At 37.8% G+C, this 26,496-nt stretch overlaps 1 protein-coding gene and 1 long non-coding RNA gene across 10 annotated transcripts in view; one reads left to right on the plus strand and one right to left on the minus strand.

Annotated features, from left to right (window-relative positions):
- ZNF385D (zinc finger protein 385D) overlaps nt 1-26,496 on the minus strand; it is a 943,735-nt gene that overhangs the window by 112,171 nt on the left and 805,068 nt on the right. The window lies entirely within an intron of this gene.
- Nucleotides 12,411-26,496, plus strand: part of LOC129532715 (uncharacterized) — a 115,062-nt gene continuing 100,976 nt past the window's right edge. The window contains exon 1 of one of the 2 annotated variants that reach the window (XR_010132775.1): nt 12,411-12,657. This is a non-coding gene — a long non-coding RNA (uncharacterized lncRNA). The remainder of the gene's footprint in view (nt 12,658-26,496) is intronic. The other variant, XR_008678563.2, reaches the window with a different exon arrangement.

Here is a 26,496-nt window from a genome sequence, read left to right on the forward strand (position 1 = left end):
AGCAATGCAAAATGGAGTAACACAACAAGCTCTTCTTTGCTTTGTGAGGATCAAATTAGAGAAGCACAATTTCAGTGCCTTGAGCAAAGTCTACATTTTAGGGAGAAGTACTGGAGTCTCCATCCTGGGTCTTTGATTTACTTACTATATCACATTAGAACATTTTTGTAGAAGGAATAACTTTTCTTTACCAAACTCCCAGATTCATGCTCTTTGGGAGACCTTAACTACTTGCCTCCAATCAGCTTTGGATTAAGCTAATGGGAGGAGAAAATACTAGTAATCTTAGAAAGGTAGGAAGAAACATACTAAGGGTGTTTTCATGATAACTTACAAGAGTTATGTTAAAAGAGACCCTCAGCATGATCAAACAAGTTTTTTTTCATTGATGTGTTATTCTAAGGAAACTGAGGTTCGAAGTCCTCACTCCAGAGACTAGAGGATGCAAAATCTAACAGTGCCCATCACTGCTCTATGTCCATCTAAAGGAAAAGAAGAAGGAAGAGAGCACCACCTCTGAGAGAAGCGCAAAGGGAACAATGTCCTGGGGTGTTAGGAGACCAAGAGAATAGCAGAAAAAACAATCCATGTTTATTTATGCACTTGTTCTTACATCAAATGTTGTTACAATCCATACCATGTTTAAACACTGTGTTAAATCCTAGTGCTGTAGTGGCTAAAAAAGAAACCAAAAGAAAAAAAAAATTGACCTGAGACCCACACTTGCCAACCACAAGAGTTAAAGAAAACAGTGAATTTTAAAACATTAAGTTCATAATACATGATAGCTATAGATATTATTGCCCAGGAATCTGTTAATGTGATGATACATAGAGCAATCTTGGTACAGATTATGATACTTTTAGGGAATTTCTACACTGTTGCTTAATGCTTTTTTAAAAAAAAGGCAAATTAAAACAATGAGATACTATTGTGCACCTATCAGAATGGTCAAAATTCAGAACACTGGCAACATGAAATGCTGGCAAGGATGTGGAGAAACAGGAACTCTCATTCATTGTTGGTAGAAATGTAAAATGCAACAGCCACATTGGAAGACGGTTTGTCAATTTCTTACAAAACTAAACATGCTCTTACCGTATAAGGCAGCAATCATGCTCTCTGATATTTACTCAACGAGGTACAAACTTATGTCCAAGAGAAAAAAAACCCGGCATATATAAAATTTATAGCAGCTTTATTCACATGTGCCAAAAATGAGAAACAACCAAGTTGTCCTTCAGTATTTGAATAGAGAAACAAACTGTTACATCCAGCTAATGTAACATTATTCAATGCTAAAAAGTAATGAGCCATCAAGCCACTAAAAGTCATAGATGCATATTACTAAGTCGAAGAAGCCAATCTGAGAAAGCTACATACTGTATGAGTCCAACTTCATGACATTCTGGAAAAGACAAAACTATGAAGATAGTAAAAAGATTACACATTGCCAAGGGTTAGAGTGGAAGAAAAGATAAAAAGGTGGAACACAGAGAACGCCTAAGGCAATGAAGCTATTCTGTATAATATGGTAACAAATATTATTCTAAATCTGCTCAAACCCATAGAATATACGACACCAATCATGAACCCTAAAGTTAACTGCAGACGTTGGTAATAATGATGTGTCAGTGTAGGTAAATCAATTGAAACAAATGTACCATTCTAGAGGGAAATATTGGTAATGGGTAAAGCTACACAGATCTGGGCAGAAGGTAAATGGGAAATCTCTGTACCTTCTGCTTAATACTACTGTGAGCTTCAAACTGCTCTAAAAATAAAGTCGGGAGAGAGAAAGAGAGAGAGAGAGAGCAAGCACCAGTCATGGGAGATAATGCACCTCCTTCTTTGGATGTGGTTAGGTCTGCCTGTGATGTCAAGGGCTGCTGCAATCATCTTTCACCCATGAGGGAAGGTTTAGAATTAGGGGAGGAAGAGCAAAAAGATGGGGAGCATTTTGGTCCTTGGTGAGATCATGAGCTGGTGAATTAACCCTGAAACCATCTTACCTCTGGACTTCTTCATTGTTACATAATAAACCCTTATTATTTATGCAACAAAATAGCATTGTAATATATCAGTGTGGGGGAGGGAAGGTACCTGAAAAGATGAATGTGGCCAGGAGAATACAGAGTGATGAATTATATAAATCGCAAACATTTGGTTTATTCAATATCACAATTAGCTGAATATGGATTTCTGATAATTAGATTTCAAGATATTCTTTGAGAATGGAACATTTTAGTTTCCTTCTGGTTGTCGCCAATGTAAATTTCAAAGCCTTATGAAAAATAATTAAAAAGAAAACCATCTGTACCCCATAATTGAAATAAATGCAGGCAGCATTTGTACAAAAGTGTACATATTTCACTTGTCCATAATATAATATGCTGAATAATATTTCCAAAAAAAAAAAAACAGATCTAGCAACTTTTAGGGTTATATTCTGTTTCATGTTTTTGTTTATCTCTCAGCAATTCATTTTAGCATATATAGAGTTCATTCAGCACTTACTAAATGCCTATGGTGGCCAAATGCTATTCTAGGTACTGTTGTATTTAAGAAACACACTTAAGGTAGTAAATCAAAGCATTTTACAAAGACAAATAGCTTCTAAAACTCATCATCTGGCACTCCAAAATATCACTTGCCTCTGATTTTAGAGAGTTCATGCAACTGCTTCACACAGGTCCAGAAATCTGAGGGTTAAAGATCTTGTAATTCAAACCCTGGGTGTGTATTCTATGAAGATGGATATATAATCACTGCCATAAATTGACAAGTTATGCATAAAGCTACAGTGACAAACAAGGCCACAAGCCATCACAGGTCCCTAAAATTACCGATGTACTACCAAACAACGAGTGAGTGAAAGAGCAGGTGGCCCTCGCCTTGTAGGCTGCAGCTCTAAATCTTCCCAATGGACTGGGAAATAAGCACTTCACCATTTAACATGAGCAGAGGAAGTCACTTCATCATTGGCCCGTCGAATGAACTGCTGACACAAGCAACGTTTCCCCACTTAGAAAACCACAAGTACTAAGTGACTGCTTCACATTTGGAAAATGCCTTTTATTTTTATTTTTATTTTTGCCCATACTAACTTTCTTATTTGAAAATAAAGGCCAATTCTCTTTGAGAAACTTTTGGTGCACTCAATATTTGAACTCTAGCAATGTTCCATTAATCCTATAGAACGAAAACCTTTGGTGAATGTCGATGGCATATAAATTTAATATATAACTATAGCTGTGCATTTATCATCCATCTATATGACTCAGAATGCCAGCTGTTAGATACCTGAACAGCAATTCAATAGATACCATTTATGAAAAATATTAGGTCAAGCCTGCATTTATTACACAAGATCTTGTGGCTTAGGATTAGAAAGGAAGAGACAGAAAACCCGAAATCAACTTGTCAGTTACAAAGTAAAATCATAAATTGCTCCTAGAATTAATTTATACCATCTATCTATATTTTTAAAAGACTATTTAATGGACATCCATGTTCAAATCCCTACTGTAAGGCAGAGTTAAATTAACCAAAAGGAGAGACTATATTGGCAGAGCCCAATTAACATTCAATTATATTACTGAAGACAAAAGAGAAATATCAGACATCTAGCATCTTTGCCATAGTCACCTAATTTGTGTTTTAGAAAGATGGTAAGTATGAACAATTTTTCTATTTTGATGCCAATATCAAATATGAAGAGGAAAGAAAATTAACACTGAATACTTACTGTGAATCTGCTGCTTTGCTTACAATACCCTTCTTTAATCTTTAGAGCCAGCTTATATGGCAGTATAATCATCTTCATTATACAAGAATTTGAGACTCAAAGAAGTTAAAAAAAAAAACTTACTCAAAATCACACATCTAATAAGTGTTAAGACTAGAATTAGCCTAATCCAAGTCCTCTATCTTTCCATTTCACAAAGCTGGAGCAAATAGTAACCTGGAAAAGAACTCCTTTCTCATCTGAACTTGCATTGTAGACTAGGTGCAAAACTGAAACATTCATCACTATGATTTACCAAGTGAAAACCCATAGATTTGAACAGATTGTTCCATCAACACTCTAAGAGGTCTACTGTAGCTGACTTAATATAATCGCCACCACACACACACACCCCAAATACTCAACAAAAGGTGGTTCAGTTCTTCAAACACAAAAAAAATTGGAACTAAACTGAACTTTCATCAGTGGCAAATCACTCCCAAGCTGACCGGAAAAGAAGAGAGCTGGAGTAGTGCTTTTACGCTTGCTGCTAACTCGGATAAGCACAGCTGGGCTGAGGAGACCTCTTTTCCTAAATTCTGTTGCCAAGCTGAATTTTATGATCTTCACTGGCAGCTGATCAAATGCAAACTCTTAACTTACAGCCAAGTTATCTTACAGCAGCTGTTGGAAAGAAATCATTTAGAATGCAAATCTAGTCCTTAATCTATGGGAAAACTGTTGCCAGTGATGGATGGGTTTTGAAGCAACGGTTCATGAAAGACACCCTGATGTCCTCTGGTATTGTGGAGTAAGAAATATTTAGCTGCCATTTGTGTTTGTTTTCTTTTGAGCAATTGTCCTTATAGGGGTTATTGGAAGTCTATGGAAAGGAAGTCCAGGTGTTTAAAATCTGTCTCAACTCTCCTTTCTACATAAGTAAAATTGAGATCACAAGAAATACTATAATAAGTTTCAGATAATGTTCTCTTAGTGTGTAGGACTGCACTAACTATAGGCTAAATCATCTAAAGAACATAACAACAATATAACAACTTGCCTAGAATTCTTTGTGATGCCAAGGAAGTAGCAATGTCAGTACCTATCACTGATGCTGCTTCTAAAGAATCATGTTACTCTAGGTATGAATGATCAATTAAAGTTGATAAAGTCTTTTTCTTTTTCCTTTTTATTCATCTAACTGCCAGCTAATGGTGACCTTCTAGCATACCTAATACATAAAAAATTCACTGATTCTTTCAGTACCTTTGATCCTCCTCTCTTTAGCTGAATGAAGTCTTAGAAAATACTCAGTCCTGGTTATTAGGAAGTTGCTTACTGAAGAAACCTAGGTTTTCAGCAACATCTACAAAGATCACATCGCATGGCAACTGCCAGAGTTAAAGCAACAGAAAAATGTACATCTCTATCTGCTCCTGTTTTGTTAGGCACAGAGAATGATTATCATGAAACCTCAAACCAATCTGAAGAATTATCAGAATAAGAATAAGAGGAAATTGCTCTCATGAGTAAAAGATTAGAAAAAGGAAAATATATCCACTTAGCAATTTTTTTTTTTTCATTCTTTCAGCTTGGCTCTTTGGGTAAAGCTGATGAATTTGTCTACATAATTTAGCTTTGAATATCAGTCTAGAAGCTCTCTTAAACCATGTCACAGATCTAACTAGCCACTTTTACATGTGCCCACTGTTTCACATGAGCTAACCTCCACAAAGGGAAAAACAAAAAGGTATGTCTAGCCACACTTATTTCTAGGTCTTGCTTTCCTCTGATACCATCCCATCACTAGTCACCCCGAGTTTTCTTAAATACACAACTGCCTATACTACTAATTTGCATGAGTCTGTGGTAGACAGAGTGGGGCTTTAACTGGGATGAGGAAAATATCCTGGATTCCCCACAATCATAACAAGAAGATGGAGCTGGATCTATTATGTTTAACAAATATTCCCCTATATTTTACAAGGTTAGGCACTGCCAAAACCTTTGATTATCCAAAACTTTCTTAATGATTAAACAGTAACAACTTATTTGGAAAAAAAGTATACGTCTCTTTCATTTTACTATTTCCCTAGCTGACAATTGGGAATTTATCACCAGGTATTCATCTTATTTGTTGATGAAGTAGGTAATGGAGGACTCTAGCAATATGCTTAGTGCTAAGATATTAAGAAAAGCCTGGATCCACTATAAAACTAATGTCCATGACCAGAAAAAATATTATGATGTCAGAAAATGTAGTAAGTTCACAGGAAGAAGACCACATTCCTTCACCAAGAATGAATTGGGGCAAAGATAGCTTCTCCCATTTCTCCTAATGTTGTCTCCATTTACTGTCATGGTGTGTAGGCTTCTATGGTTTGAGTTGGAAAGAGGAGGAAGCCCAATTTGGGGAGGGCTGAAATATTTTAGAGCTTAAATAAAAGAAGGCTTGGATGTATATAACTGGCAAGCATCATGATATTTATTTGGTCATTAATTTATGCATTTAATTAGTACTTATTAAGCACTATATATCAAGCAATGCTCTAATACTTAGATAAAACAGTGAACCAAACAGGCAAAAATCTTTGCCTGATAGAGCTTACCTTCTAATTGGAGTTGGGCAATATACATAATAAATAATTATGTAGAATATTAAAACACGATTAGTGCTTAGGAGAAAAACCATCAGGTAAGGAAAGTAAGGATGATGGGGTCTGAATCTTAAATACAGTGGCCAGAGTAAGCATCAAGAGATGATGACACTTGAGTATAGCTTGAAGAAGCAAAGCATGCAGAAATCGGAGGGAAGAGTATTCCAGACAGAGAGAAGAGTCAGTGCAAAGGCTGAGAGGAAAGAGTGAGCCTGGTGCACTCAAGGTATAGTAAGGACAGAGTCATGACTACAGTAAGGTTAATGTAGCACTTCTCAAGGAAGCAAAATTTCAGGGATACTAAAAAACAAAGTAATCAAGATGAATAACATTTTAATGCTATAGCTTAAAAAATTAAAATCAATGCAAAACAAAAATTCATGGTGAACAAAATATCAACTTTTTTTTTTTTTTTTTTTTTTTTTATGAGATGGAGTCTCGCTGTGTCACCCAGGCTGGAGTGCAGTGGCGTGATCTCAGCTCACTGCAACCTCTGCCTCCTGGGTCCAAGTGATTCTCCTGCCTCAGCCTCCCAAGTAGCTGGGATTACAGGTGCCTGCCACCACACCTGGCTATTTTTTGTATTTTTAGTAGAGACGGGGTTTTATCATGTTGACCAGGCTGGTCTTGAACTCTTGACCTGAGGTGATTCACCTGCCTCGGGTTACAGGCATCTGTAATCACCTGCTGGGATTACAGGTGTGAGCCACCACGCCCGGCCCAACATTTTTTAAAAAGACACGATGTGACCCTGTGCTAGTACAACCCTGTCTTACTCACCTGATTATAATAAAATTTTCTTTACAAAAGCAGGCAGCTATCTCGTGGGCCACAGCTTGCTAATTTTATCATTTAAATATTTATTAAAATATTATTTGTCTAGATTACTGAGTTTTTCTAGAACCCTCTTAAATTTCACACCCAAGATCGGTGCCTCACATAGTCTTGGACCTGGCCAGGAAGCCAGTGAGGCTGAAAAGGAGTGAGTGAGGTGGGCAGTGGGAGAGGATGAAGCACAAAAGGCTCCCAGAGGCCATGTTTCATAGAGCTGCGTGGCCTATGAAATCTAAGGATTCTGCCTTTTAATCTAAGTGAAATGCAGCACCATTAGAAGATTTTCAACAGAAAAGCCACCTGCTCTTGGCTTATATTTTTAAAATGATGAACACAGGGAGTAGAAGCAGGGAGAATGATTAAGAATTTTACAACAATACAGATGAGAGACAATGGTGGCTTGGACCAAAGGGGTGGCATGAAGATGGTGAGAAGCAGTCAGATTCTGGATATATTTTGGAGGTATATCTAACATTCTGTAAGATTGAATCTAGTGTGTGAAATAGGAGTAAGAATGACTCCAATATGTTTAGCCAGTGGAACCAGAGGGATGGAGTTGCCATCATAAGAGGAATGTTCTCTGGTTTTGGAGGACTGAGATGCGGCCTTTGGTTTTGGAAGTTTTAGGTATGAGGAATCTATTAGGTAAACAAGTGCAGATATTGCGTGAGCAGGCAAATATCTGAGTATGGAGTTGAGGGAGAGAATCAGCTGGAGATACAAACATGGGGGTCATCTGGAAGTCTGTATTGATAACTTACTCCCCTCCCTCCATTTCCAGATACAGAAATATTTCTTCTGTGAAGCAGAATTGGAAACCCTTTTGAGAGAATATATCTCTCTTCATGAGATAGGATAGGTTGTGTGCTATGTTAACTTTCACTCTTTTACACTCTTCAGTGACCTAGGAGTTTGTTTAAAAACCAAAGAAACTTGGTTCTGTACATAAAATAACTTCAGTGGAATCTCTGCTTCCACTGAGGTTTTAATTCTTGGCATTTTTTATTTTAAAGATTAGCAACTTGTTTCAAGTTAGAGGAGATGGCAGGGTCAAAATTTTAGAAACTGGATCCCACCACCACTGTGTTACTTCCTAAACCTGCATCAAATGTTCTGCCAACATGTAATGTGCTAATAGAATTATACAATGTGAACTGCATATCTCAGTATCTCCACAGGGAAAAAACTGTGGTTGGGGCATGGAGTGGGGAAAGGGAATCTCTTCTTTAAGTTACTTATGTAAACTACAGATTTATCATTTCATATTACACTGTCTACAATAAGTACATAAATACATTTTTCAGCCAATCTGAGTGTTTTATAAATATACGAATATTGCCACTTATGTTGGGGTGATTCAAAGTCAAGCATTAGCTCATACACTGTGGCTAAAGTTTAAAAGTTCTGTTTCATGTATAAAAACCATACTGTGGGCTAAAATGACAAGTTCCTTGTGGTAAACCATTTGACTAGTCTCTCTGGTCTGAGAAGAGATGAACTAGTTTTCAGCTAATACGGAACAAAGGGAGTGGGTGCAGCAAAATATTCAAGTTAATTTTTAAACCTGCATAATAATAATGCAACCCTTGACAAACCTGATCAACTCCTATCCCAGGAAGATTCAAGACCACAGACACATCAGTGAGCCAGTCTGAATGTTTAGTTCAGCTTTTCAAAACACTGAATGCCTATTCAGTGCTGTGTGGCTTATACATTTCTACATAGATCACTTTCTCATTAATTGATGCCATTTTGCCCTGGTTTTGTTTCACGGATTAAATTAAGAACCAATAATATCTAAATGCTGGTATCAAATAAAAACACAGAACTCTCTGTTGGCCTATTTCAATCAAAAATAGATATATATCACTGTCATAGGCAGTTCAACCATAAAAGAAATTTTAATTTTTGTAATTAGGCCTTTTAATAGAAGGACATGATTTCTAATTAAATCCACATTATTCAGTAATTTCATATGTTAGTTTGTTTTCTTTATGCTTTGTACTCTAAATGTTAAAATGATTCTCTAAATTATTGTTTCAGATTTTATAAAGTGATAAAAATACAACAAAATACAAGAAAGAGAAAAATAGTTTCTTTATGGAATACACAAAGAATATATTAAATGTTTTTAAAAATCATATATTTATTTTAAATATTTTATGAAACCAATAAATGTTCTACCATGATAATGTTTTATCATTGTTATAGTAACTTTTCTGATAATGCTACGGTCTTAAGAAATATGGGTTGGCTTGGAGAAATAAGAAATATTTTTACTACTAACACAGCATAAGAGTAATGCTGATTTTGAACAATTGATTTTAAAATATTTACTTCTCTATGTCTTTTTAAACCATGAAGATAGCTAGTTAGTTTTACTTAAAATAAGATGAAAATTAAAGATACATATACCCTAGCCCAAGCCAAAACATAAAACAAAAACCTAACTTAAGAGACCATTAAAAATAAACAAAATTAGACTTGCAAACGTTCTAGTAATACATAGGCTACACTGCTTTTTACAGAATTACTGAATATTCATCGAAGTATAATTCATATGCATTTAGTTAGAAGCTGGAGAAAGCTTACTATGATAATAAAAATACAATAGATTATAAGCTCCTTTTTTTGAATTAAATAGGCAAAAGCAGAATAATAACAATATAGCACAAACAATCAAGCAAACTTTGAGAGCTATTTTGGTAGAATATTTTATATGAGAGAGAAGATAGAGTCAAAGATAGACATGACAACTCAATGAGACCTAAATGTAAATGATAAAACCATCGACAAAAGCCTTGAAGGAAAATGCTTTTCCCCTCGGGGGATGATTTGTACTGGCCTCCAGGTGTAATATTATGTGCACTGATGAGCTGATCAACAGAACAGAACTTCTACCCAGCTGTAATCAAGAGTGATTGATGGTTGGGACAAAAAAAGTGATTATCATGACAAGTTCGCTGATGCAGAGAAAATAAGCTCTGCTTGGGAAATGGATAAAACCTGTTCAGAGACTACCTTCAGAAAACTTATTTATAAAGGAATCTAAGAGAAGGTTAAAAGTTGTGAAGATGAACCTGATGTCCCAATAAACCTGATAAGAATAATTTGCCATACGTCAATCTCCACAGATTTCATAAACAAGAAATTTAAAAGCTCATTTATGCCCAATAAAGAGTAACCACATACCCTGAATGTTACTTATGTAATTATGAAAAGATCTACTTCTCGAAGTACCACTAAAAATCACATGTACACAGAGAATTAAACTTTCATGGCATATCTTGCCTCCATTTCTCTTCAACTCCCTCCTCACGAGGTAAGACTTCCCCAAACGACTGCAATATTTACCACTATCAGATTCAATTTATATCAAAACACAGATTTGGACTGAGACAACAGATCCCAGAGGCAGTATTTTGCATTTAAAATGAGGTTTGGTAGGCTTCATAAAAGGTGAATCTGGGCCAGTGTTGGGTGTAAGTACAGTGTTCTAATATAGTAGTACCTGGATTGTGCAAAGATCTGTAGAATATGAAAGAATACATTCATCTTTTCAAATTCTGTTAAGTCATCTAAGAAATTCTAGCAACGTAATCCAAATGCAGTGTGTAATTTATGGCATGCCCGGTACAATTTCATTCCCCTGAATCAGAGAATAAAACCAAATCACCACTCTTAAACCAATCACCATAAGAAACTTTAGTGTGAAGAAGGTTAAAAATGAATGGGTGCTACACAGATTTGGGGGCAGAAGGTAAATGGGAAATCTCTGTACCTTCTGCTTAATACTACTGAGAGCCTCAAACTGCTCTAAAAATAAAGTTCATTTTTTTCTACATAGACATTTTTGGCCATGGAGACACTTGAGAAAGGTAAATTATTTCATCACAATTACTCTAGTTAATACAGAGGATAGGGCTCAGTAAAAATGAGACAACAACAAACAGCAACTGTTAGGAAGGGAAGGATACGAATGGCCACAAAACCCCAAATTACACAGGAATAGACATTAATATGAGTTACCTTTTCTTAAATTTCTTTGCTCATCTGACGAGGAACAAACCCTCCTACTGTCCTAGTTTTCAGGACTATGATGAAACTGATTATTTATGATATGCTGAAATAAATTATAACAAAATATAACAAAAAAAGCAAGAGTCTTGATAAACAGGAACTAGGATGAATGAAATGGAATGAGCAAATTTTATCTTTGAGACTTTCAATTACTGGTGACCACTAATCTAGTTTCTACTTTTGGTTTCTACAAGTTTTGTTAGTGCCTACTAATACTTTAAGAAGTGTATACAGTTGTAAAAAGAGATACAAAAAAACTGATTAAAATTTTAATAGATATGTATATCCAGCAATTTGTGGGCAACTGGTTTTCATCAAGGATTTTATTCCATAGCTAATAAAGATTTCATCAGCGCTGGTGCACTCTGAAATATTCACAATCATAAAGTTAAAATTTGGGGATGTTTGACAATAGTAATTTTTTTTTCAAATAAACTAAAACTCAGAGGCTTCTACAAAACAAGCTTTCAGAATCATAAGAACAAGTTTCTAGGTCATGCTCAAGTCTAATTGCACTTATTTACTTCCCTTTAAAAATATGTGAATTTTCATGTTTAGGTTTCAAAGAATCAGTTACTTAGGATATGAATCCTGCATTGTGGAGAGAGTAGTCACTGCGGAAAAGGAAGCCTAAACTTCATTTTCATCAAAATGTAGAAATTATGAAACTTAAACCATCTTAGAGATTCCTGGGTTTTTCTTCTCTTCCTTTTTTTTCTTTTCCCAGAGATGATGAGGTGTCATCTGCTGCCCAGGCTGGAGAGCGGTGGTGTGATCAGTAGCCACTGCAACCTCGAACCGCTGGGCTCAAGCAATCCTCAAACCTCTGCTTCTCAAGTAGCTAGGACTACAGGTGCGCACCACCATGCCTGGCTAATTTTTTAAGATTTTTGGAGAGACAGTCTTGCTGTGTTGCCCAGGCTGGTCTCAATCCCTTGGCCTGCCAGTGATCCTCTTACTTCCACCTCCTCAAGCACTGGGATTACAGGTGTGTGCCACTGAAACAGCCAGGTGGGAGGGGGTACCCTGGACAAACTCTAATCAGCCTGCCCACTGAGGTGTAGCCTCAGGAAGTTCAACAGGGAGGAGCCTGGCCCCTCCTCTTCCTGTGTGGAACCTGGGATTTCAAGGGCCGACAGGAAACCTCGAGCAGGGAACTCTGGGCTTGCGGAGGAACCTTGTTTCCCTTTTTTTCTTCCCCCCGACTTTCACTCGATAAAACCCTGCTTTATTCACCCTTTAAACCTTCTCCAAACCTAAATTTTCCTGGCCATGGGACGGACAAGAACCCAGTCTTCAGCTGAAGGAAGGAAAAGTCCTGCAACATTCTTGGCATGCAACGTTGGGGCTCTTGAAGAGGTGAGTGACAGGGGGACTCAAAACCTCTCACTGCTGGCCGGGCGTAGTGGCTCATGCCTGTAATTCCAGCACTTTGGGAGGCCAAGGCGGGCGGATCACGTGAGGTCAGGAGTTTGAGACCAGCCTGGCCAACATGGTGAAACCCCTCTGTAGTAAAAATACAAAAATTAGGCGATGTGGTGGCGCGCGCCTGTAATCTTAGCTACACAGGGCGCTGAGGCAGGAGAATCACTTGAAGCTGGGAGGCGGACGTTTTAGTGAGCCAAGATCACGCCACTCTATTCCAGTCTGCGCGACAAGAGCGGGACTATCTCGGAAAACCGCTCACCCTTGTTTCTAAGCCTTTTCATCCTGCAATTTCTGAGCATATGGGAGACCGCTCTCCACCCCTTGTCGCTCCTGGGGGTCGGGGGCCTTTTCACGGTCTTTTCCTTTTTCCAGACGGACTAGCGAGCAGCAGTTCCCAGCCGCTCCGCACTCCTTGCGGGGCTGGGTTGCATGGCCTAAGGGTCCCCGCACAGCCGGTTGGCTGGTTTCCAGCCACAAGCATCTGCAGCCTTCCCCTTCCCCAGCCAAGGGGCTTTACTCCGTCCGACAGTAATTAAGCTTTAACTTTTCTTATGCAACTGGTGGAGGAAACAGTTGCATAAGAATAAGAGGTTCTTCCCCAAGCATTCTTAAACTGTTGCTTTTCTTTCCCTTTCTGTGTCCTGTCAGCAAGTTAACTTTTAATGTTTTTTTTTTTTTTCTTTCTTTCTCTCTAGAAGATGTTGTATTAGGCCAGGCCCCCAAGTCCTGCAACTATCGCTGTTTATATTTTCTGCAAAGTTTTGGTTGTGAAATCAAGCCTCCATGTTGTTTTACATCCTGAGGGCATGGCTTGTAACTGGTGGCAAGGCTTTGTTTAGCAATCCTGCCTTAGGAAGTAAGTTTCTTTCTGGTTTGATATCTGCATGTTTTCCTAGCCCTGTTTCTTAAAGGACCCCACCTAGCGACTGGATTTTTTTCTGTGTGTGTAGTGTGTGATGTCCGTAAAAAGAGTTCTAATTAATTTGTCCTAAAGAAAGACAAGCACTTGGATCTAATATTTTTTAAAGGGCAGATAAAATCTGTGGTACCTTTCAGTTCACGTGGCTTTAATCTTTAAGAAATAAAAACATCACTAACGACTATTAGTAAAATGCAGGTCAGATGCAAGTGTTTGAGGTTAAACTGCTTGTTGGGTTTTGAGAACTGTTTGCTTTGCCAGCTTCGCAATTGGTAAGACCTGGGGACATATGGAACTCACCACAAACTTGACTAAGAAGGCAAAACGTGGCTGCAGTTAGCACACAATTAAGGCAACTTATCAAGTTTTCCCTTAAAGTTAAAAATTGCTAGGAGTTTATCGACATTACTAGAAATGGATTTGCATGCAAGGTGTGTAGGAACAGTAAAATGTGTTTTGTGTTTTTTTTTAGTGAAAGGTTATAAGAAGGTGTGGAAATGTAAACTTTCGCCTAGGGTTACAGGATTGTTTTGAGTTAGGAAAAAGCTGAAGGTTCAAAGAAGTGTTGGAAAAATTCTGGAAATTAATCTTGAAAAAGAGGTTCTCTGTGTGAACATATTGACTAAATTCAAAAAAAGGTATTATGTGGTTTTTCTGCAAATTGAGCATTGAAATACAATCACAAGGTATTCTTAAAATGCTAATCTGGTCTTCGGCAAAATTTGTAAAGATTCATGAAAGGTTTTTGCTTCTTTAAAATTTCTGAGTCATCATTTTGGCAAAATAAATAACTTTTTGGCAATCTGGAATTCTATTTCATAATATTAAGTGTTTTAGACCTCGAACATTTAGCAGCCTAACCAAAATCAAACTTCAGTTTCAAAATTGTCTTCCCTGGCACCTGGCTTTGCGAATACTTCAGAGGGCCCCTGAAGTGTCCAGAAAAGAGAGGTAAACAGGATTATTTGACGTGTTCACGTATACAGGATTGCCAAAATGATGTTCAATCTTCCTTAGGTTATATCTTGGTGAATAATGCTAACGTATGTTCGAAAATTGTATGGGATTTCTAAAACTCTTAACGGCTAAGTATATGCCATCAATCATAATTAAGATTGTTAAGTTATTGTAAACCATAGAGATAACTAAACTTCTTTCCCTGTTGTGTTTCTAACTGTAACTACCCTGGATATTTTGCTATTCACAGACAATTGTTGTCTTGTTTTAATCCTTTTCAAAGATGGTTTAAAATGAGCTATAGAACTTTAACAAGTGCTCTCAAATACAGACTTCTGATAACTTTAGAGATTGTAACATTGGAATAAAGGAAAATGTACAAGACTCATGAAGAGCTGAAATGCTCGTGAATATCAAGCAAAACAAGAGTTTACTAAATGGACTGAACTCAAAGCAGAAGCAACTTTTTTGACTTTTGCCTGGAATATTGCTGATCTATGTTCTGTTTTTCAGAGTCAAGGAAACTTATTTTGAACTATTTAAAGTTTTTTAATAAATAAGGTATACACTCCTGTGATCAAAATTTGGAGCATGTTTGTTTCCCTCTGCCTGGCTCCTCTAGAATTTGGAAACTATGAGTATTCTTATGGCAATATAGTTGTTTGGATGACAGCAATAAAAATCCATTTTTCTTTTGCATTAGAACACAATTGGAAAAAAATTGTTATTTTATCAAGACTTTGACTGGAAGGGTATGCTTCCCTATAAGGAGTCAAGTTCGACTTACAGAGCCGATGAAAGCTCCATGGGAGACTGGCCTGAGACCCTCCTCTACACAGTCCCTAATCAGGGTTCCTGACTTGTGTTCAGTAAAGAGTGTCACTTTCTGTAACAGGTCTAGGAACTCCAAGTTTTATCTTGGGACCTCAAGAGGAGAGGATCACCCAGCTCACAGGTTTTTGAGGATGCAAACCCATGGTTGGGCTGGGCTTTAAAAGGTCTTATCTGAGATTCCTTGTGGAACAAACTTCCATCAAAGCCAATCCAAAAAGTCTTTGTAGAAATAATTATTCTTGCTGTACTTTATGCCAATAATCAAGCCAAGTCTATTTTGCAAACTACTCAGTCCTATCATATTTTTTTTTAACAAAATTGAGGACTGGAAAGAGAAATTATGTCCCAAAACTCATCAAACTTACCATACATCTGTCATTAAATTTGAAACTCATTAGTTGTTTTTAAGTTTTTGCCTACATTTTACACTAACCCTGCTTGTTCCTGTGACCCTACCAGCAATCTCTGGCTGCAGCTCAGAAAGAACTAACAGGATGAGTAATGTAGGAATCCGGATTGATACTCTAGTTCTGAGCAATTATCCTGCAAATCCTATCTGGTGATGGAATAAATAGTGTGCCCATCACCCAGAGGTTTCCTTTTGGGAAAGTAAAAACAAGGGAACTAACCAAAGCCGAGCACCATTCACCCAAATCCCAGCAAACCTAACTATAGCCAGCAGTTAGATGGGTATGTCACAAGACATCCTTTCCTCTCCCTTGTTGGAGGAGGACTCAGTTCCACAGTTTCACCTTAGATTTGGCTTATGATAAGGAGTCCATGCAACCCCCCTGAGACATATTTTTGTCCCAGACTCAATTCCAAGCTTTAGGTCAAAGCTCTAGGAAAGAGAACTGGATCTAAGGGATCCAGAGGCAAACGGAGGTTAAAAGGCACAGCTTAGGTGAGTGTGGCTGATTCCTGCCATTTAAGCCAACCGCAAGCTTCCTGTTTCATGGATAAAGGCCATGTTAATGTCCATGGCATAAATGAGGTCTAGGGAACTCCAAGGCTACTGACAGTAGGTGGGAAAGAGACATAGGTGAGAGTGGATAATTCCTATTCTCTAGCCCCCCCGCTTCATGGGTTCAAGCCACTTTTGCACTTACGGTGGTGCCTGCTAAAGTCGCTGGAGCTCGTGGATGCAAGGAGAGAAGAGGGAAAGTGGACACTCTTCCCTCTCTGCCCCACATACCCTGGGTGTCTGATAGGAAGAGAAGGGATCCAGGGACACTTGCTCCCCTCTTTCTAAATGGGTAGCCATTCATCTTCTGCCTGTATCCCTTTAGAATGCATGCTGAAACCCTGGGACTCCTTTGAAAAATGCCTTTTTATTCCTTTCTCCTCGGATCCTCTCTTCACTGATATGTAACTGTGTCTCTGTACTATGGGACACTCCCCTCAGATGCAGCCTCCAAACTGGAAAGAGTTAATTTCCCAAACCTTAAACTGGTTGGTTTAGGATTGGGCTCAGGAGAAGGGAACCCAGAAGCCCAACCTGCCAGCAAAAGCATAGTTTTTTAACCAGTCGGGCTTTTGGCTTCCCTCTCCCTGTGCAAACTGGTAAAAGGCCTTGGAATTTTTTAGCCGTCCTTACCCCTCCCCTTGTTTCATTTAAATACATGTTTTCTAATAACCCAGTTTGTCTGTTCTTGCCTTCAGGGCATCAAACTCCAAACAGTCATTCTACCAGAGCCTCTGACGATAGCCCCTTCTGCTGGGACCCCCTAGGCCTCTAGGGAAGCTCTGACTGCCGCTTCCCCAAAATAGCACCTCCTGTTAGCAGAAAGCAGTTAAGATCAGTCTTCGTTCTTATTCTAAGGATAGTTAGATGTACTTTTTGTTTTGTTTTGTTTTGTTTTGTTTTGAGACAAGAGTCTCGCTCTGTCTCCCAGGCTGGAGTGCAGTGGCATGATCTCAGCTCACTGCAACCTCTGCCTTCCAGGTTCAAGCGATTCTCCTGCCTCAGCCTCCCGAGTAGCTGGGACTACAGGCACCTGCCACCATGCCTGGCTAATTTTTGTATTTTTATAGAAACGGGGCTTCACCATATTGGTCAGGCTGGTCTTCTGACCTCAGGTGATCCACCCCCCTTGGCCTCGCAAAGTGCTGGGATTACAGGTGTGAGCCAATGCACCTGGCCACACGTACTTCTTTAGATGGAGGAATGAGACAGCCAGGTGGGAGGGGGTCCCTGGAGAAACTCCAACCAGCCTGTCCACTGAGCTGTAACCTCGGGAAGTTTGTAGTGGGGAGGAGCCTGGCCCCTCCTCTTCCCGTGTGAAACCTGGGATTAGAAGGGCGGTGGGAAGCGCTCTAACAGGGGACTCTGGCCTTGCAGAGGATCCCGATTTCTCTTTTCACCCAATAAAACTCTGCTTTACTCACACTTTACGCCATTTGGGAGCCTCAATTTCTGTGGCGGTGATATGGACAAGAACACAGTCTTTAACTGAACTAGGGAAATATGCTGCAACACCACGACACCTGGCTGATACTGTTTCTACCTTCATTTCCTTGTCACAGCAATAAGGAAAAATGTTTCTGGTTTTGAATGCTTCTTTCATTTATTCATGCAACATTGATATCTAAGATTTTTAGAGCCTTCCTAGCATTAATGGCTTCTTGCCTCGTTTTCTGGGAACCCATGGAAAACTTTTAGTTTGTTTAATTGGAAATATATCTCTTGCTTCACTACTGCATTTTATCTTCCTCCTCATATTCTGTGCTTCCAGTTTTACCCATGCTTAATCCTCTTCTCAAACTCTTTGCATTTAATGAAATAGACTCTCAACACAGATTCTCCTGTTCCCTTCAATACTTACGGTATTAGTAATGTCCTTTAAGTGGCTCTCAATTTTTAAATATGTTTCTATATCCCAGCAATTCCTGAACATGCTACTGATATCCACCTTGAATAACTTCTGTATTGTGTGCAGAACTTAAGTGACTGATGGTCTTACTTGAAAACTATCAGCTGATGTCAAGGCAAGTCTCAAAATAAATTTCTCCTAGGGCATGTCCCCTGATATCATACATAAAAACATTATGTTAGGGAACTTAAGAGCCCTATTTCTTGTCCACCTAGCTGTTTGAGTAGCCTATTGCCCTTGAAAAAGTCAACTAAATATTTTGGTCTTTGGTTTCTTAACCTATACAATATACAAATAGACATCACTATGGTTTGTATGATTTTATATCAAATACAAAACAATTTATGAGTTGTTCATAATACTCTATAGAAACGTAAATATCCCCTTGTTTATTGGAGGTTATGAATGTATCTACTGGTCACATGTAAAGTCACCTTTGCCTTTTTAGATATTCAAGGTCAGATTTTCCATGTCTAAGAGAAGTTGATAGAAAAAATGAATATTATTACTTTGTAAAGAAACCCAGATAAATACAAACTTTTAATAAAGATTTCTCCTTTCTTAGTCTCTTCCTCATTTCATCCCCAGATGAAACTCTGGAGGATCAAAGCCTGATTCAAAGAGTCCTGAAATGACCTAATATTGGGGTTTTATTTTTAAAAGCCTGCCAAAGAAGCACACTGCTTAGGTAGATTCCCGTGCTCTTGGCTGGCTCATTTTCTCTTGAAATCCCTACCAGCTAAACCCAGTATTTTTTGTTCTGTCCTTCTGTTCAGGTTTTGTTATCTGAGAATTCCTGACAGAGTTGGGGGTTCCACTCAAGAGTTAGGAACTAGCAAGGTTGTGAGATAAAATGTGTCCCAAATGCTAACTCAGAGTATAAGCCCTTCAAAAAAGAGGTCCCAGTCACTTGTTTCAAACATAGTGACAACCTATAGGCCATCACCACACTCTCCAGAGCCAGCTTTTCACACAGGGTTGACCTGACAGCCCAACTGAAACTCATGAGGTTCTCAGATGTGTCTCTTCTTTCACACAAGCCGAATGGCCCTGTCAAAGGACAGCTTTTGAAGAAGAAAAAGGGCCCAGTGGGAAGGCCATGGTGCTCAGGCCAAAGCTCAAATAACTCTGCGACTCTTGGAGACTAACACAGGACACTCTCTTATGAAAGAGATGTTTCAAAGCTGCCGGAAAATTTAATTTATAAGTGTGTCTCTCAGAAGATCCTTTGGGATGCAGCGGCAACAACATACTTAAAGAGGTTGATAGCTTTTAATAGATGCAGTTTTGACAGGGGACAATTTGTCCCTGCATTATTTAAAAGGAAATCTTTAGAAAATTGCAACTGAGGCCCTCAAAATGGAATTTATAATTTGAGAGAGCTGAATCCTAACCACTAGACCACGAGGGACCATCAAAATGTATAATTTGAGACAAAATATGCAGCTTAAAAACGTAATCGATGCAATAATTCTCTTTTCCTTTATAAAATTCAAGCATGCTTATAAAGAAAATTTGGAAAGTAAAGAAGTAAAAGAATAGTTGACCCCAATACAACCATTATTGGTTTTTGTTTTTCCCACAGCTAGACAGCATTTCCTTTAAACATCAATCCTGTGAGTAATACTGATAAGTATTAAGATATATTAAGACATGATTTTAAGAAATTTTAATTATCTAATTTGGTCACTGGAAGCCTAATTTGGTTACTAGGGAAGAAAAAATACTCCTATCAACATCATCATTATATTGACACACTGGTAATGGATGTTAAGACTAAGAGATATGAATTAAATTCAGACACACAGCTTAGTTTTACTACATTTTTATGTTCTAAAATGTGGAAAAATTATATATATTTTTCAGACAGAGTCTCACTCTGTTGCCCAGGCTGGAGTGCAGTGGTGTGATCTTGGCTTACTGCAATCTCCGCCTGCCAGGTTCAAGTGATTCTCCCGCCTCAGCCTCCTTAGTAGCTGGGATTACAGGCACGTGCCACCATGCCCAACTAACTTTTGCATTTTTAACAGAGACAGAGTTTCACCATGTTGGTCAGGCTGGTCTCGAACTCCTGATCTCGTGATCCACCTGCCCCTGCCTCCCAAAGCGCTGGGATTCCAGTCATGCGCCACCACTCCCAGCTGATCTCTATTTTATAATACCATTAGAAAATATATCAATATATTGTAATGATACCAATGATCCCCTTTTGGAGGGCTATCAGGCCTCCAAGCAATGTTATGCTCTCATCAGGTTTCTTCCCTTCTGATTTGTCAAACAGTTCCCCAACATAATGAGTGCTTGACAGTCCTGAATCATTAAGGACATGTTGTTACTTTATTATAGTTCAATAATATGAATTTCTGTTTACACTTTTGACATGTTTATGCTTGAATTGTTGCGTGTGTCTGAATATGAGTAATACCATGTAAGAGAACTCATGAGTTCTTATGAGTGAGTTCTAGCTGCTGAATGGCTTTCCATAGCAGCTGTAACTCCTTCCAGTTAGTTCCATAAGGAAAGAAACCTTCAGGTCTTCTCTCTAGGACAGGCTGACTAAGCAGGAAACACATAGATCTTCCTCCATGCCATTGTAGTAACAACCATTGAAACTTCAGAATGGACTTGCTGCCCTCCCGTGACCAGATGAAGCACAAACAGCAGAGACATGAACATTGTCCTTAGCCAGCTAATGACCACATGGCCTTGTACAAATCTATACTCTCTACATCTCAGCTTTTGCATGTGAAATTAGGAGTATGTCTCTTCTACCTCTAAAGTTTTATGAAATTCTATTGTTAGGAAGTTAACTGTAATAACACTTAGATGCTACAATCTTATATATCCTTAGTTTGGAATTTGAGATCTTATTTCCTATTCTATAGTGAATCATTGAGTATCCATTCTCTACTTCACTTAATAAGCTTACATCTTGTTGGCCCTGATGTAGGCTTTCAAAGGCACATTACTAATTTGCCTAGGTCACATGGTAATTTATGCTTATTTTAAGATGCTGATAAAATAATTGGACAAATTACAACCCTTCAGTCTTTAATTGGAAGGTTTCCACATAACCCCATGTATGTTTCATATGAATGTCAGATTTGTCAGGAAAAAACCTACACCAGGAAAAGGTAATCTGATTAAAAATGCAAGCAATATTAATTTATGACATTTTAAAAGTTATCTGCAGGGCCAAAAATAAACTGTACTATAAAGGAAACAGTTATGGCAAAATACCAAATGACACAGTTTATGATAGGAAGGGTTAAAAAAATATATAAAAGTTTAGAGGGAAAGGAAATTGAATTTTCATGATACAAAGATGAAAAGAACTACAAGCTATTATTTTCATTGGACGGGGAAGAAGCTTTGAAATGTAAAAAGGTTCGTAAGGCAAAACTACTTTCCTATGTGATAGAGGATTCAACCAAGCATACAACTGAATTACAATGTTATTTTTCTAGAAAGATTCTAGGTTTAAAAATGGAAACAGAAAGATAAATTCCAGATTTACCTGGAAACAACAAAAGGTCTGTCGCATTGGGCTTAGAAAGCCTTTTCTTGAGTTTAAAATGATCTAATATGTATGTATATTTTGATTTTGGTTATTCTTTAAATAGAGATAATTCTCTTACATATGGATCAATTGATAAATCCAATCAATCTTGGCATTCAGTGTCTAAATATTTTGTAAAATTGGTACTTATGGACATGGCTGGTCAATAAGTAAACAAATTTAACATTTCCAGTACATGAGTTTCTTTTATTCACATATAATGATACAAAGACATTTCTTAAATTTCTAAGAGAGTTTTTACTCTTGTATTTCAATTCTGCAATGATTGTTTGGTTTGTAAAACATAATTTAAAGGTTGGTGTGTCATTCATAAAAACATTAGATCTTCTATTGAAAAATAAAACTACAGTGTTTAAAATTTGCACTGAATAGTGAATGATATTCAAGGCTGAAAACAATAGAAAGTATAAGTGCAATTAATTCATATGTGTCAGCTTATATAGACCAAAGAAACTGCAATGAGTTATTATCTGATATGGTCATGAAATTCAGTTCAAACCTAAGTCAAACATTCAAATAAAATGGCGGTATCTGTGGTAGACAGAATAATGGCTTCCTAATGCTGTTTAAATCATAATCCCAGGAAAATATGAATATGTTACATTACATGACAAAGGGGAATTAGGTTAGCAGATAAAAATAAAGTTGTTAATCAGCTGACTTTAAAATAAGGAAATTATCCTGAATTACCCAGGTTGGCCCTTTGTGATCACAAGGGTCTGTGAATGTGGAAGAGGGAGGCAGAAGAGTGAGGCAATGATTACACGTGAGACAAACTGAGATGGCCCTTGCTTTTTTTGAAGATGAAATGGGGTCTGGCCCTTGCTGGTTTTGAAGATGAAATGGGGTCACAAGTCAAGGAATGCAGGCAACTTCTAGAAGCTGAAAAAGGCAAGCAACTGGATTCTCCCCTGGAACCTGCAGAAATAACATGAGCCCGTAGAAAGAACATAACCTTGCAGACAACGTGACTTTATCCTAGTGAGACCCATTTCAGACTTCTCACCTTCAGAATGGTAAAGTAATAGACATATCTCAGAAATATTGCAATTTGGTTCCAGATGACCACAGTAAAGCAAGTATCACAGTAATGTTAGTCATGTGAATTTTCTCATTTTGCAATGCATATAAAAGTTGTTTATACCATACTTTATTAACTGTGCAATAATATGTCTAAAAATACAATGTATATACTTTAATTTTAAAATATGCTATTGCTGAAAAATGCTAACAACGTGAACCTTCAGCAAGACATAATGTTTTTGCTGGTGGAGGGTCTTGCCTCAGTGTAGATAGCTATTGGCTGATCATAGTGTTGGTGGTTTCAGGTTGAGATAGCTGTGGCAATTTCTGAAAATAAGACAACAGTGAAGTTTGTTGCATCTAGAACTCTTTTCACAAAATATTTCTCTGTAGCATAAAATGCTGTTTGATAGCATTTTATACACACTAGTACTGCTTTCAAAATTGGAGTCAGTCCTCCCAAAGCCTGCCACTGCTCTGTCAATTAGGTTTATATAATACTTTAAATTCTTTGTTGTCATTTCAACAGCGTTCACAGCATCTTCATCAGCAGTAGATTCCATCTCAAGAAATGACTTCCTTAGCTTATTCAAAAGAAGCATCTCCTCCATGAAAGGAGGAGGTTATCTGAGATTTCATCAATTCAATCACAGCTTCAAACTCTACTTTTAATTATACTTCTCTTGCTATTTCCACAATATCTACATTTATTTCTTTCACTGGAGTTTTGAAACCCTCAAAGTCATCCATGAAGATTGGAAGAAACTTCTTTTAAATTCCTGTTAATGTGGATATTTTGACTTCCTCCCATGAGTTACAAATGTTCTTAATGGCATCTAGAATGGTGAATTTTCTCCAGAAGGTTTTCAATTTACTTGGGCAACATCCATCAGAGGAATCACTATCTATGGTAGCTATAGCCTTAAAAATATATTTCTTAAATAATAAGAGTGGGAAGTCAAAATTATGTCTTTATCCATGGGCTGCACAGTGAATGTAGTGTTAACAGGCATAAAAACAACATGAATCTTCTTGAACATCTCTATCAGAGCTCTCGGGTGATGAGGTACATTGTCAATGAACAGTAATATTTTGAAAGAAATCTTTTTTTCTGAGCAATAAATCTCAAGAGTGGGCTTAAAATATTCAGTAAACCATGATGTAAACAGATGTACTATCATCCAGCCTTCTTGTTGCATTTGCAGAGATGATTTAGTGAAATTCTTAAGGGCCCTAGGATTTTTGGAATAGTCAGTGAGCAGTAGCTTGAATTTAGACACTAACTTCATTAGCTCCTACCAAGAGAGTAAGCCTGTCCTTTGAAGCATTAAAGCCAGACATTGACTTCTCTCTCTAGCTAGGTAAGTCCTAGATAGCATAATCTTCCAATAGAATGCTCTTTGGTTTATGCTTAAAATCTGTTGGGTAGTGTAGCCATCTTTATCAGCGGCCTTAACTGGATCTTCTGGATCACTTGCTGCAGCTCCTACATCAGCACTTGCAGCTTCACCGTGCACGTTTATGTTATGGAGAGGACTTCTTTCTTTAAACCTCATGAACCAACCACTTCCAGCTTCAGACATTTTTTTCTCACTTCTGTTAGCCTTCATAGAATTAAAGAGAGTTAGGGCCTTCCTCTGGATTAGGCTCTGATTTAAGGAAATGGTATGGCTGGTTTGATTTTTCTATTTAAACCACTAGCACTTTCTCCATATCAAACATAAGGCTCTTTTGCTTTCATATCATTCACGTGTTTACTAGAGTAGTACATCTAATTACCTTCAAGAACTTTTATTTTACAGTCACAACTTAGCTAACCGCTTGGCACAAGAGGCCTAGCTTTCAGCCTAACTCTTCTTTTGACGTGTTTTCCTCACTAAGCTTAATCATTTCTGGTTTTTGATGTAAATGAAAAGATGTGTGACTCTTTCTTTCACTTGAACACATACAGGCAGTTGTAGTTTTTTTTTTTTTAATACTTTAAGTTCTGGGGTACATGTGCAGAACGTGCAGGTTTGTTACATAGGTATACATGTGCTATGGTGGTTTGCTGCACCCATCAACCTGTCATCTACATTAGGTATTTCTCCTAATGCTATCCCTCCCCTAGCCCCCTGACCCTTCAACAGGCCCTGGTGTGTGATGTTCCCTTCCCTGTGTCCATGTGTTCTCACTGTTCAGCTCCCACTTATGAGAACATGCGGTGTTTGGTTTTCTGTTCTTCTGTTAGTTTGCTGAGAATGATGGTTTCCAGCTTCATCCATGTCCCTGCAAAGGACATGAATTCATCCTTTTTTATGGCTGCATAGTATTCCATGGTGTATATGTGCCACATTTTCTTTAACCAGTCTATCATTGATGTGCATTTGGGTTGGTTCCAAGTCTTTGCTATTGTGAATAGTGCTGCAGTAAACATGCGTGTGCTTGTGTCTTTATAGTAGAATGATTTATAATCCTTGGGGTGTATACCCAGTAATAAGATTGCTGGGTCATATGGTATTTCTGGTTCTAGATCTTTGAGGAATCACCACACTGTCTTCACAATGGTTGAACTAATTTACACTTGCACCAACAGTGTAAAAGCATTCCTATTTCTCTACATCCTCTTCAGCATGTGTCATTTCCTGACTTTTTAATGCTTGCCATTCTAACTGGTGTGAGATGGTATCTCATTGTGGTTTTGATTTGCATTTCTCTAGTGACCAGTGATGATGAGCTTTTTTTCCATGTTTGTTGGCTGCATAAATGTCTTCTCTTAAGAAGTGTCTGTTCATATCCTTTGCCCACTTTTTGATTTTTTTTTTTTTTTTTTTTTTTTTGTAAATTTAAGTTCTTTGTAGATTCTGGGTATTAGCCCTTTATCAGATGGATAGATTGCAAAAATATTCTGCCATTCTGTAGGTTGCCTGTTCACTCTGATGATAGTTTCTTTTGCTGTGCAGAAGCTTTTTAGCTTAATTAGATCTCATTTGTCTATTTTGGCTTTTGTTGCCATTGCTTTTGGTGTTTTAGTCATGAAGTCTTTGCCCATGCTTATGTCCTGAATGGTATTGCCTAGGTTTTCTTCTAGGGTTTTTATGGTTTTAGGTCTTAAATTTAAGTCTTTAATCCATTGTGAGTTAATTTTTGTATAAGGTGTAAGGAAGAGGGCCAATTTCAGTTTTCTGCATATGGTTAGCCAGTTTTCTCAACACCGTTTATTAAATAGGGAAGCCTTTCCCCCATTGCTTATTTTTGTCGGCTTTGTCAAAGATCAAATGGTTGTAGATGTGTGGTATTATTTCTGAGGCTTCTGTTCTCTTCCATTGATCTATATATCTGTTTTGGTACCAATACCATGCTGTTTTGGTTACTGTATCCTTGTGTATAGTTAGAAGCCAGGTAGCATGATAACCTCCAGCTTTGTTCTGTTTGCTTAGGATTGTCTTGGCTAATTCTGTGAAGAGAGTCAATGGTAGCTTGATGGGAATAGCATTGAATCTATCAGTTACTTTGGGCAGTATGGCCATTTTCACGATATCGATTCTTCCTGTCCGTGAGCATGGAATGTTTTTCCATTTGTGTCCTCTCTTATTTCCTTGAGC

This window comes from Gorilla gorilla, chromosome 2 (assembly GCF_029281585.2).
Source record: "Gorilla gorilla gorilla isolate KB3781 chromosome 2, NHGRI_mGorGor1-v2.1_pri, whole genome shotgun sequence".
NCBI lineage: Eukaryota > Metazoa > Chordata > Mammalia > Primates > Hominidae > Gorilla > Gorilla gorilla.